Genomic DNA, 15,108 nt, shown 5'->3' on the forward strand with positions numbered 1-15,108 from the left:
ATAGACATAGGGAAAAGTAGTCAACCTCAGTAATAATAAAGAAGTAAAAAAGAAAAACCTAAATCCAGAAATCAAAAGACAGATATTAATAAAAGTGATCATTCTTAACATATTTCAGGTACAATGAAATATACTTTCATACAAGAAAATACCAGCAAAGGATATAATTTTCCTAAAGAAATTCATACATATCTATAGTTTCAGATGTGTTTATACCTTATGAATTGTTGACCTTCTGAAGGAATGTATTCTAAGGAAATAAAGACAACTTTCTTACCCTGTGTGCGGTTCAATTTCTCCAACTGTAAAAGAGATAACTATAATAGCAATTGAATATTAAGAGACATAATGCTGATGAAGAAACTTATAATGATGTTGAATAAAAAATAAAATATGGAATGTTAAGTAATATATGATCCAATTTAACTATATCATCATTTTCTGTGTGTGTAAATCTATATATGAATATACATATCATAAACAAGGCTTGAGTCTAGGTATTAACTACACATTGTGTATACATGCATTATATGCACAAGTATTCTTAATTTTAATGGTTAGAAGAAACTACGTACAATTTTGGTTGTCATGATATTTGCTATCAAAGAGAAAATAAACATATAACTAATTGGAGAATTATCATAAGGGAGTGCAAGTATGGGATTATGGATTAAGTAAAATGCTCTTAATTATTTTTTTCATTTTCCAGATTTTATACATTATATAATATATATTGGTTTCCTTTCAGAAAATTGAAATTTTGTTTTTACCGCATCCATTGATGTATAATTTTTAACAAATCAATAAGTGGTTTTCTATAACGCACACACACACACACACACACACGAGAAAGAGACTGTGAGAGTGAGACAAAGAGGGCGATTAAGCCGTTAGATGCTTAGATTCTTAGAATTCTCTTTCTCTTTACTTCAGTTTCTGGGATTGAGGTAAAGTAGATGCCAGACTTAACTGCATCAGAAATTCAAAGCATCTGCCTCACAAATATGAAAGTCAATCTATGAAAACTCAAGACAAGTGTACTAACTCAGTAACTTGGCAATACTCATTCAAGCAAGTGTCCCCTGGGCTCTGGGCATATTTCCTCATCACTGCCAAGTGCCAATGCTATGTGGTAGGCCTCCAGGTCAAGCCACGAGCCTGACACCTGTTCATGAAAACACTCTAAGTCTGCTTCCTCAATGTTAGTCAAAGTTCTTATTTCATACTCTAATCACTAACATTGTGACTCCTCTCCAGGGTCTGGTTGTTTTTCCTGCCCTCAGGTTAGTGTATTAAAATAATTGATTTGTTTTGTGATGAAAAGAAAGATAGAATGAAAAGAAAGTGAAATTGTAAGAAGCGTTACAAAATGGGAAATAGAAGTAAAAAGGAACTTGGAAAAGTTATAAATCAGATTAATGATTATTGACCTGTGGCAGGGAGAGAAGAAAAGCTCAAAGTAAAATGTATGTCTTCTAATTCTGTGTGATGCTGCATCCACCGGATTCAAGCTGTAATGTTTTGAAGGAAACTTACAAATATAGTCAGACAGTGTAAAGAAAAGGAATGAACAGTAATGCTCTTTCTAAAAAGATTCATGGCAAAAAAAATAATTCATTCTCTGACAAGGAGATAAATACATTCAAAGGACTCAGAAAGAATGTCAGTGCACTCACACATCATTTTTATGCCAAAGGAAATAAAATGATTTAAAAGATTCTACTTAGAAAAAAAAAAAAAAAGATTCTACTTAGAAAACTAAATTTGGCAGCATCTGGGTAACAGTGGAATGAAAGTATCTTCATAAATCTTATTCGATTTTTTTATATAATTGTGAACAAGAGGCAAACATAAATGTAAAATAAACCAAACAACTATAGTTGAGATCAAAAGTAAAAAGATACGTTGTTCATCTAGAACAAATTAAAATGGGTAAAATTAATTTTTATATCACTAATCTATCACCTATCATCATCTATCATTTATCATTTATTCATCCAATATGTGCATAGTCATGTTACAGAAATAATTGAAGTACTGTAAAGTTACTATGGTGGAAAAATAGATCAAAATCCAAGTCTATAAGGAGCAATTCAACTGATTGTTTACTATGATTTGGCTCATTTGCCCATTTCTTCAGCAAATATTCATTAAGTGGTTAGTCCACAACCTTAGTGAGGTAGCAAGAATTGAACAGTAAAAAGACAGATACAGTTTTGTAGTTTTAGGTTATGTTCTAGATAGTAATACAGGTAAAATGTAATAAATACCCATGAACAAATTCACATTGTGGTAAGTTACAAATGGGGATGAGACAGGAAATATTTGAGGCGGCAGGACATGACTACTATGCAGGCAGGACATGACTACTATGCCATTCAGTGTTCGATTAGGGAACTAGAAACTGTTCCAAGGAGATATATATATATATATATATATATATATATGAAGAAGTTGATTAAAAATACTTCGATGGTCAGTAGATGCAAAGTAATAGTTGAACAAATGATAATGCTAGTAAAAAACAGTGATATCAAAGCAGAACACTATGCAAGTTAATTAAGGTTATTAAAATCAAATGACTTCTCTTTTCACACTGAAATGGTAAAAAGAAATATGTTTCTTTTTTTTAAGATTTTATTTATTTAGTCATGAGAAACAGAGCAAGAGAGAGGTAGTGACACAAGCAGAGGGAGAAGCAGGCTCCATGCAGGGAGCCTGACATGGGACTCGATCCTGGGTCTCCAGGATCATGCCCTGGGCCGAAGGTGGCGCTAAACCACTGAGCCACGCAGGCTGCCCAAGAAATATGTTTTATTCTAGGAATATATTTTCTTGTTGGTACTGACTTTTGGTTAAGAGGGTAACTGTGCTTTTATTAAAAATATTGGGTAAAAACGTTTTGCACAGAAAAGGAAGCAGTCGACAAAATCAAAAGGCAACCGAGAGAATGGGAAAAGATATTTACAATTATATATCAGATAAAGAGCTAGTATCCAAAATCTATAGAGAACTTATTAAACTCAACACCCAAAGAACAAATAACCTAATCAAGATATGAACAGAAAACATGAGCAGACATTTCTCCAAAGAAGACCTATAGATGGCCAACAGACACACACATGAAAACATATTCAACATCACTCAGCATCAGGGAAATACAAATCAAAACCATAATGAGATACCATTTCACACCAGTCAGAATGGTTAATATTAACAAGTCAGGAAATGGCAGATGTTGGCAAAGATGGAGAAAGGGGAACCCTCTTACACTATTGGTGGAAATGAAAACTGGTGCGGCCACTCTGGAAAACTGTGTGGAGGTTCCTCAGAAAGTTGAAAAATACCCTATGACCCAGCAGTTGCACTACAGGGTATTTATTGCAAGGATACAAATGTAGTGATGTGAAGGAGCACCTACACCCCAAAGTTTATAGCAGCAATGTTCACAAGAGCCAAACTATGGAAAGAGCCCAGATGTCCATCAACAGATGAGTGGATAAAGAAGACGTAGTATATAAACATATACAATGTAATACTACTGAGCCATGAAAAATGAAATCTTGCCATTTGCAATGACATGGATGGAACTAGAGGATATTGTGCTAAGTGAAATAAGTCAGTCTGAGAAAGACAATTATCATATGATCTCACTCATATATAGAATTTAAGAAACAAAACAATCACAGGGGAAGAGAGGAAAAAATAGAACAAGACGAAATCAGAGAGGGAGACAAACCCTAACAGACTCTTAATCATAGGAAACAAACTGGGAGTCACTAGGGGAGGTTAGTGGGGGATGGGGTAACTGGGTGATGGACATTAAGGAGGGCACATGATGCAATGAGCACTGAGTATTATATAAGACTGATGAATCACTGACCTCTTAAACCAACAGTATATTATATGAATTAATTGAATTTAAATAAAAATTTTAAAAATGAAAAAAATATTGGATAACAGGGAGGTCTAATTATAGAGATAGATTAAAAATTTGATTAATAACTCCCATTTACATACACCAAATACATTAAAAAAATTTCTGACTTTATGTAAAGAGAGGACTTGTTTAATTTTCCCATTACAACTGTGAAATCCAGCCTTAGTTATACTTGCCAGAGGCTGTGGGGAGGGCAAAGTGGGGAATTTCTAACCAATGGGAAGAAAGTTTCAGTTAAGTAAGATGAATAAGCTTTAGAGACCTGCTGTATAACATTTTACCCATTATAACATCAATATATTGTACAATTAAATATTTATTAAAGCGGTAGATTGTATGTTAAGAGTTATTGAGCTCTTTGTTCCTAATAAGTGTCTATTTGTCAATCATCTGTGTCAAAAGAGCAAACCAGAAATTTATCTATGTCTAGACCAAGAATCCCTGGGAATAGATAGTATTGAAGCCATAAATTATCCTGGGTGGTCAATCATTAGACAAATGCATGAGATTGAATCTTTTGAGCAGTGTTCAGAAAGATATTGCAAAGTTGCCTTAATCAGCCCTGAGTTTTTTCCAGAATTAGAATTATAAGTTGGTTAAAACTCGTAAAATAGCTTGATAAGCAGTACAAACTTTACTTTGCAGAAGAAGCTGATATTTATAGAATATTACCAGCCTTACCTGCACAAATATTTGGATTCACTTAGATATGTATATATTCAAGAACAAATAATTTATATTTTAAAATATAAACTTGTCTCCAAATAGTATTATAATAGGAACTGTTTAGTTCTCTTGCATATTGGCAAATGAAACAAATCACATGGAGAATTTCGTTTGCTACAAATAAATTTTAACAGTTAAAAGACACATGAAAATATTCATTTTAAGAGTTGAAAGAATAAAGATGAATTTTCTTTAAAGAGATAATTTAAAAATAACCAGTTATTCCAACTATCTGATACTCTCTCATAAAAGGTAAGCAATCTGATTACTTTGTTTTGTATTTAACAAAAGGGTAATTGAAAAGATTTATAAAACAGCTTGGCTCCTGTGAGATTTTTTTTTTAATTGCATTGTTTCTAGAGGTAATCATGCTGCTTTTAGGAATCTTGCACATTCACAGCACTTGAATCAAGAAAAAATATATAATATACAATTAATTTAATAATTCTGTCCTTAAGAACACCTAAAGCTGGGTACAGCTTTATGAACACCAGGTAGCCTATATTCTTGGTATAGCATATTTTATTTTACCATATTACCTTTTTCAAGTTTTTATTTAAATTCTAGTTAACATACAGTGCGATGTTGGTTTCAGGTGTAGAATTTAGTGATTCATCACTTATGTACGACACCCAGTGCTTATTACAACACATGCCCTCCTTCGCCCATCATCCATTTTACCCATCACCCCTGCCCCCGTTCCTCCAGCAACCCTGAATTTGTTCTTTATAGTTAAGGGTCTGCTTCCTGGTTTGCCTCTCTTTTCTCCCCCCATATGTTCACCAATTTTGTTTCTTAAATTCCACATATGAGTGAAATCATATTGTATTTGTTTTTCTCTAACTTATTTCACTTAGCATAATACTCTCTAGCTCCATCCACAGCAATTGCACTACTATGTATTTATCCAAAGAATACAAAAATAATGATTTGAAGGGATGCAGGTACTTTGATGTTTATAGCACATTATCTACAATAGTCAAATTATGGAAAGAGCCCAAATGTCCATTGACTGATGAATACATAAAGAAGATGTAGTATATACAAAGGAATATTATTCAGTCATATCATAATACTTTTAATTGAAATAATTATGAAAATCTGGGATCCCTGGGTGGCTTAGCCGTTTAGCTACCTTCGGCCCAGGGCGTGATCCTGGAGACCCGGGATAGAGTCCCACATCAGGCTCCCTGCATGGAGCCTGCTTCTCCCTCTGCCTCTCTCTCTCTCTCTCTCTCTCTCTCATGAATAAATAAAAATCATAAAAAAAATATGAAAATCTAAATCACTGAATAAGAATCCTTATTTAAAAGGTTCATGTTCACATTTAGAGAAATACACTTTAATTTTCAGGGAAAATTTGTTAAGATTGTGATCTGGCCAAATGAGCAAGCACATTCAAATTTACGCATCAATGTCATTGTTTCATTTGCAAATGATGTATGTTTACTACATTCAAAAGAAGTTGCTTTGTTACATAAATAAGTCTTAAATGACAAACAAGCCTTTTTATAATTCCCTCATTGCACTTGTGTGTGTGTGTGTGTGTATGTGTGTGTATAGGTTGACAGTTAAGAAACATCAACGGTACACTATGGGTTAAACATTCTTCACACTTGTTAATTCATTTAAATCTTATAATAGTCCTGAGATAGATCCTAATGTTTTACTCAATGTTACTGGTTAGAAAACAGGTTGAGTGAGGGAATCTGATTTCAGAACTCACACTTTTGACCACTGCAAATGTGCATCATATTAAATTAAGAGCTATAGCTATTTTATTAATGATGTTTCCTTTTTAAAAATGTTCTGGAATTTGATAAAATCATAACAGATTTGTGTCATCTATTATAAAGTGGTAGTATATGAGGCAGTATAGAATTGAGATAAGAACAGAATCCAGGAAGGGCATTTGGATGAAGCAGTCAGTTCAGTACCTGCCTCTTGGCTCAGGTCATGATCTCAGGGTTGTGGGACAGAGCTCTTCATAGGCCTACACGCTCAATGTAGAATCCGTTGTTCCTCTCCATCTGCTCCTCCCCTCACTCCCACTCTTCTCTCGCTTCTAAAAAATAAATAAATAAAATTAAAAAAATAGAATCCAGCACTTCTGCTAATGAAAAAAATAACACTGCAATATAGTCATGAAAAGATGATTTTTAATAAATGATTTTGAATCTTTTATATTTAAAAATAGTAAGTTTTTAATAGTAATTATAGATCTAAATATGAAGAATGGAACAATAAAATCCTTAGATATATACATAGGGGAATGTTTCTTTCTTTTTTTTTTTTTTTTATTTATGATAGTCACAGAGAGAGAGAGAGAGAGGCAGAGACACAGGCAGAGGGAGAAGCAGGCTCCATGCACCGGGAGCCTGACGTGGGATTCGATCCCGGGTCTCCAGGATCGCGCCCTGGGCCAAAGGCAGGCGCCAAACCGCTGCGCCACCCAGGGATCCCCTAGGGGAATGTTTCTATGACAAGTTTAGGCAATATTTCTTAAAGGAGGTACAAATACCACTAGCCACAAAAATTTTTGCTGAATTGCATTTATTTATAAATGATAACTTCAGATCATCAAGGGTACTATTCACTGAGTGAAAAAATAGCCTACAGAGCCATAGAAAGTAATCATAATTCATATATCTGGCTTCATACTCATATGTAGAAATATATAAAGAACACCAGCAAATCAATAATGAGCAAAAGATAATGTGACATAAAAATGGACAGATGTCTTAAAGAAATACTTCAAATAAGAGGATATCCAAATGTCCATTAAACATACCCACCACTGTTCAACTTCATTTTCCACCTGAAAAATGCACATTGGAACCACAGTGCAATGCCTCTACACAATCATCAGGAAAACAAAAAAGAAAGATGACAATCCAAGCGTTGTCAAAGACGTGGAATAACTGACACTCCGATATACTGCTGGTGAGAGTGTAAATTAATACAACCAAATTAGAAAACTGTTTGGCAGTATCTGTTAATACCAATTACACGTGTAGTTTGTGACTCAACAGGTCTGGTCCTATGTACACAGTAAACTAAAATAAAGACATGTATTCACCAAAAGACATGCTGAAGAATATCATAGCAGAATCATTAATAATAGTGTCAGAATGTTTTTTGAAAACCCACTGAAAGTAAAACATTGTACATCAATAAGAATAAACAAAATATAATTGCATGCAACAACTTATGTAAAACTCATAAATAAAACATTGAAAGAAGCCAAAGATAAGTTGTAAATTCTATATTTGTATATTTATATAAAGTCAATTAATTGTGGTGTTGAAGTTCAGGAAGGTGGCTGTCTTTGATCATAAAAGTGACTTAGAGGAGACTCTAAGTTTGTTCTGGGGAGCAGTGAATGTTCTCTGCATCTTCACAGTGGATATAAGGATGCTCATTTTGTAAAAGTTCACTTTAACTTTGTGCAGTTTTTTATATGTATCTTGTAGTTAACTATATTGTAGTCACTTCAAAATTATAGTAGATCATTTCTTAAAGTTATTAATAAGGACTCATTTTGAAATTGTCCTTGTCTTTTTTATTTTTTTTTTTGAAATTGTCCTTGTCTTATAGACATTTATTTATTTTAGTTGTTAAAGCCATTTCATTCCAAATCTAGTGAAAGTGTGTCAGTGTGACAACTAGATTTTCATTTCCACCTTCTGGATGATTTACTATCTTCAATACTTTTTTTTTTTTTTTTGCTAGAGTTAGTTTTGATTATTTAGAAAGTACTTAAGATCACTGAATGTTGTGAAAATATTGGCATGTAAAAACAAAAAGAAGGCATACATTTCTTTGCAGTCTCTACGAAAGCACATTTAATAGAATAGAGGCAGCAAGAGCTATTGTCAAAAACTGGTCCAAAAATATGTTACTTAAAAAAGCATTTTTCCACAAAGTTCCTAACACATCATTAGAAAATACTTGGACTAAATTGAACAAAATCAAAACATGGAGTTGGACCCACTTCTAAGTGACTTAGAGTGCCTCTGGCTCAAGGGATTCCTGGCTGTAAGTACAACTAGGAGTCAGCTGTAGACCTTCTGACTTTTATACTAAGAAAGATGCTTATTTTAGGTTTATTTATAAAATGAAGAAATATTTCATACTTTATAGATTTTTTTTGTACAATAGTGACTTTAAAAAAATTAGTCTATAGTTCTAAACATGAGATTGTTAATAAATTAAAATGTAAATATTTTTGAGCCTTATAGCTTAAAAGTATTCAGACTCTAATTTAACAACAGTCACCTCTTGGAATCATAGTCTAGTTTTCAGCTGCTGTAGGTAAAGCTGTTGTAAACATCAGCGAACTGATTTTTTGTAACATGTTTGCGAGCATAAATTTACATTTCTCTGGGGACAAATATTCAACTGTTTTCTAGATTTACAGTATCATTTTCCATTCTCACCAACAGTGTGTGAATGTTCAGTCTCTAGGTATCCTTGCCAGCATTTGGTATTATCACTATTTTACTTTAGCCATGTTGAGAAATGTGATAAAATATCATATGTTGTAGTTTAATTTTATCAGCTATGTGGTTTGCAAGTATTTCTCAGTCAGTAGTTTATCTTTTGTCCTCTTAAAAAAGTCTTTTAGAGAAACAAATTTTTAAAAATGAACAAAGTTCAATATAAGTCTTGACCTCTCCTTTATTCCTGATAGCATTTTCACTGGAAATGAATTCTAAGTTGACAGTACTTTTCTTTTAGCACTTGGAAAATGTCCTACTTCCTGATGACCTCAGGGGCTTCTGAAGAGAATCTGTCTTTTTAATTGTTTTTGTTGTTATTGTTGTTGTTTTTTTTTTAAACTACAAATAAGATATTGTTTCTGTCTCTATTTTCAAGATTTTTTCTTTTGTCTTTAGTGTTGTGAATTTGAATATATTATATCTTGATGTTTATCCTGTTTGCTATTTATACGACTTCTTGTATCTATAGATGTGTGTCTTTTGCATATTTGGGAAGTTTTCAAACATTATTTCTTCTAGTATTTTTTAGCACCGTGCTCTCCCTCTTATTCCCTAGCAGTAGTTTTATATGAATGTTAGAAGTTTGGTAATTATCCCATTTGTTTTTGAGGTTCTAGTCATTTTTTTCTCTGTTGTTCAGATTGAATAATTTCAATTGTTCATCCAGTTCACTCGTTTTTTTTTCCTGCCCCTCCATCCTGCTGCTGTACATAAATACTGAGGCTTTTATTTCAGTTATTGTAAAAATGTTACATTCTATTTCCATTTGATTCTTTCATTTCTTTGCTGAGACTTTTCTCTCTTTTCTTCATTTATTTAAAGGTATTTACAATTGCTCAGTGAAACATTTTGATGATGACTCCTTGAAAATCTTTGATAATTTTAATATCTCTATCATCATGGTATTGGCATCTGTGAATTATATTTTCTCATTCAAGTTGAGATTCTACTGGTTCTTGGTATAATGACTTATTTTCCAATAAAACCTGGACATTGACATTTAGGGCATTGGTTTATGAGGCTCTGGAATTTATGTAAACCTTATGTTTTCGTTATTTTTTCTAATATTGCTCCAGCAGAGGAATGGAGGTACTCATTTATTTTCAGCAAATGAAGATATAAGTCCAAATTCCTCATCGACCTCCATTGGACACCTGAGTGGGAAGCATCCTTGTTATCGTTGGGCCAGACTGGGTGTTCCAGTTCCCACTGATACCTCTCTGCTTGGGCCAGAGAGGGGGACTTGGCACAAGTAGTACTTCATTACTGCTCTCCACTGACTGGTCTCCACTGACACCAAAAAAGGATTAGCTTCATTAGTGCTGGGTAATGGTAAAAGTTCTGAGTCTCCTTTGACACCACCCCAAAGCAGAGGAAGAGAGCCTCCCACCGTTAGGTGGTAGTGGAAATTTAGTCTTCTCAGCTGGCCACCAACACATCACGTGGTGGGAGAGGGGGAAACCCATTGATATTGGATAGAGATCTCTTCGATTTTTTACCTTTATCTCATTTTCCCTATATTAGTTTGCTATTGTTGCTGTAATAAATTACAACAAACTTAATAGCTCAAAGTAATATATATTTATTCTCTTAGAGTTCTGGAGGTCTACAGTCTAAAGTCAACATGTAAACAGGGCTGTGTTTCTTTTTGAGGCTTTACGGGAGAATAGTTTCTTTGTTTTTATCAGTTTCTAGAGGCTTCCTACATTCTTTGACTCATGGCTCATTCCTCATATTACCCAAACCTCTTGTTTCCATTGCTGCATTTCCTTTACTAAATCTGATCCTGCCTTTTATAAAGACCCTTGTGATTACACTGAACTCACCTGGAAAACCCAGGATAATCTTATTTCAAAATCCTTCACTTCATCATAACTTCAGAGTCTCTTTTAACATGTAAGGTAACATAATCACAGATTGCTGAGATTAGGAAATGGACATATTTGGGGAGACATTATACAGTTTACGCCACTCCATTTAAACCATTGCTAATTATTGTAGTTTCCACTTCCAAAATATCAAAATTTTTGTTCTCAATCTCCATTTTTATCACTCTGATGGAGGGCTCATTTCTTACCTAGACACTTGCCACCAGAGGTTTTCTCCAGCCGTGAGAACTATAAATTAGAAACCTAAAAAGGTTTGGAAGGATATGGAAGTGTGTCTCAATTTTAAAGAATGTGATAAGGCTTTGATATGCATCTGAGTGTGTAAAGAGCATTTCAGTCATGGATAGTTTGATATAAACTGGCTCACATTAATTGAGTTTCTACTATGTGCAAGACCTTGGCAATCAATAATCTTTGCTTGTAGTAGTATACAATTGGGCAAAAAATAAAGAGAGGTCAAATAGGTTAAACTGAGGAAAAACTTGTGTGGATGCTATGTCGTAATGTTAACATGAGATGAGTATCAGAGAGTTGGGTAGACATTGAATAGCAGCTGTTGAACAGAATTATGAATGTCACTTTTAGAAAAGATATTTAATTAAATTCAACTAACCTGAGTATGTAGTATGTGCCAGACTCAGCTAGGGAAAGTCTAAGTAAAGGAATAGATAGTACCAATGACATGTCTAAGTTAGTTTACATTTAATAAATGTAAGAAAGTCCTTAAAACATAACATCATAAATAAGCTTGGAAAATTTTGTAGAGTTTCTGAGAGAATTGGTGCACAAATAATCACATCCAGTAGTTTGGGAAATTTATTTTTTTCTGTCATCAGAGCTGGGTAAAATGGAGAATACATATTGCAATCAATAAGAGTAACTGGTTATCACAAAATTATGGTGAAAAGCAGACATTGACAATATATCCAAATGGACAGCATGAATATGATTTAAAAAAAAAAGACTTTCACTGAAACAACTTAGAAGATAAAGATGCAGAGAACAAGAAGGTAGAAGGTTGAATATAGTTTAGGTATTTTACACCTCCCTATTTCTATAACAGTCTTCCTTAATTTCAGAAAGGTGGGTTTTTGTTTTGTTTTGTTTTTTTGTTTGTTTGTTTCACAGGGAAGAGTGATACATAGGAATACTTTCGTGTGGAAAAAGGACTGGGTCTTTTTTTCATTAATATGATGCTGATACATCAGTTGTCATTTTTCCTGAATTTTTTCAGCAAGATATAGCTATATAATGTTTCAGTGTCAAAATGTCAACTCCAATGTCACAGAAAACCTAAAAGATCAAAATGTAAATCAATTGTCTAGCTACCATTACACAAATTGTTGAATCATAGTTATACTCAACTAACGTTGTCCCAGGAACTTAAGATAAAAATGTATTTTACAAAAGAGGAGAAATTTGTTTCCATGTGTGGATTTTATTAAATTGCCATAACCTCCTAAGCCCTGACCAATGTGAGTAATAGATAAATAACTGCTTATAATCTGAGGATTTGAGGATCCATCTTGGTACAACAATCTATAAAGATAATTTTATCAAACATCTTAGATATTAAAAATTAATTTGTAAAATAGACTTTAAGGTTCTAAATGTGTCTGGCTATTTTCTGTATTTGGAAATGAGTCATTTCCACCAGATGGAACCTGTGGTAGGGTGCATTGTCACTGGAATGGAACGCTCTTAAGGAACTGCAGCAATCTGTGTTTCCTCAGCAGGGCATGTAACCTCTAGTGGCAAAAAATTGCCTGACCTTAGTGGGGGAAATATATTAACCGTTTTTAATTCAAGAGAACAAACTTGTAATTTCAGTGTTTTACTAGAGAAAAGAACTTTAAAAACCATATTAATCACACTCAGAAAACCATAAAGGCACATTATATACTATAACGTAGATTGCAAATTTCACATATCGCAGTGTGATATATATATATACACATAACGTAAGATCTATCTTTGCAACAAATTTTGAAGTGCATTATACTATATTAACTATAAGCATGATGCTATACAGTACATGTCTAGAACTTACTCATTTTGCATAAGTAATAAACTTTATAAAGATATAAACTTTATAAAGATATAAACTTTATATCTCTTGAATAACAACTCCCCATTTTTTTCTCTTCCAAGCCTCTGGCAACCATCATTCTACTCTGTGCCTTTGTCTCACTTAAGTGGAATCACATAGTATGTGTTCTTTTCTACTGCCTTAGTTTACTTAATAATATCCCGCAGGTTAATCTATGTTGTTTCACATGGCAGGGTTTTTCTTACTTTTAAGGCTAATTTTCCTTTGTATGCATATGCCACATTTTCCCCCATTTATTCATCAGTAGATGTTTATGTTGTTTCCATATCTTGGCTATTGTGAATAAAGTTGCCATGGACATAGGAGTGCAAATATCTTTTCAAGAGTCTGATTTCAACTCTTGGATATGTCCCAGAAGTGGTATTAGTGGATCATATCTGTGACAAGGGAGTCAAGAATTACACAAGAGGAAAGGATAGTTTTTTCAACAAATAATGTTTGGAAAATTAAATTTCTACATGCAAAAGAATGGACCCTTATCTTGCACTGCAAACAAAAATCAATAAAAAGTGGATTAAGAACTTACATGTAAGACCTGAAACTGTAAAACTATTAAAAGAAAACATAAGGGGGATGCCTGGGTGGTTCAGTGGTTGAGCTTGTGCCTTTGGCTCAGGTTGTGATCCTGGGGTCCTGGGATTGAGTCTCACCTCAGGCTCCCTGCAGGGAGCCTGCTTCTCCCTCTGCCTATGTCTCTGCTTCTCACTCTGTGTCTCTCATGAATAAATAAATAAAATCTTTTAAAAAAATAAAACATAAAGGAAATTTTTTTGACATTGGTCTAACAATGATTCTTTGGATGTGACACCAAAAGCAGAGGAAATAAAAGCAAAAATAAACAAATGAGACTATATCAGACTAAAAATCTTCTGTACAGCAAAGAAAAACATCAATAAAATGAAAATACAACCCATGGAATATGAGAAACTAATTGCAAACCATCCATATCCAAGGAGTTATCACCCAGAATATATAAGGAACACTAACAACTTAATAGCTGATAATTACAACAATAATTGTAACAGTAACAATACAGATAATACTAATTATCTGGCTAAAAAATAAACAAAGGACCTGAGTAAACATTTCTCCAAAGAATACATATAAATGGCTAATAGGTATATGAAAAAATTTCACAGCTATTAGGATAGCTATTATCAAAGTGAAACAAAACAGACAAACACAGATTACAAGTGTTGGCAAGGATGTGGATAAATTGGAGCCTTTGTGCACTGGTAGTGGGAATAAGAAGTGGTGCAACCACTATGGAAAACAGTATAGAGTTTCAAAAAAAAAAATGAAGAACTGCTGTTCAATCCAACAATCTCACTTTTAAAATATTTTTTTCTTAAATGTCATCATCAATCTCCTTTTGTCTTCTATTTTCTAAAATTATTTGTGTAGTTTTGTTCTTTCTAAAGTTTTGATAGGATCCTCCAGTGAAGAAAATGGGCTCTGAGATTTTTAACTGTCAGAATATATATATATATAATATATATAATATCATATATTATATATATTATATATATAATATATATATAATATCACAAAATATATTATATATATATATATATATATTTTATGATAGTCACAGAGAGAGAGAGAGAGAGAGGCAGAGACATAGGCAGAGGGAGAAGCAGGCTCCATGCACTGGTGTGGGATTCGATCCCAGGTCTCCAGGATCGCACCCTGGGCCAAAGGCAGGTGCCAAACCGCTGTGCCACCCAGGGATCCCTGTCAGAATATTTTTGAATACAAATGTAATTTTTTTAAAGAATTATATACAACTTTCAATTATTTTTACTGCATCTCTTTTGGTGAGGTGTTTTTCAACAAATTCATATATTTTATTGGTTCAGTCTATTGACAGAAAATGTCAAGTTGCTATGGCCTGTGTCAATATGGTTACTGCTTGTGTTCTCCTCTAGTGTTTTTATGGTT

This window comes from Vulpes vulpes, chromosome 13 (genome assembly GCF_048418805.1).
Source record: "Vulpes vulpes isolate BD-2025 chromosome 13, VulVul3, whole genome shotgun sequence".
In the NCBI taxonomy this organism is placed as follows: Eukaryota; Metazoa; Chordata; class Mammalia; order Carnivora; family Canidae; genus Vulpes; species Vulpes vulpes.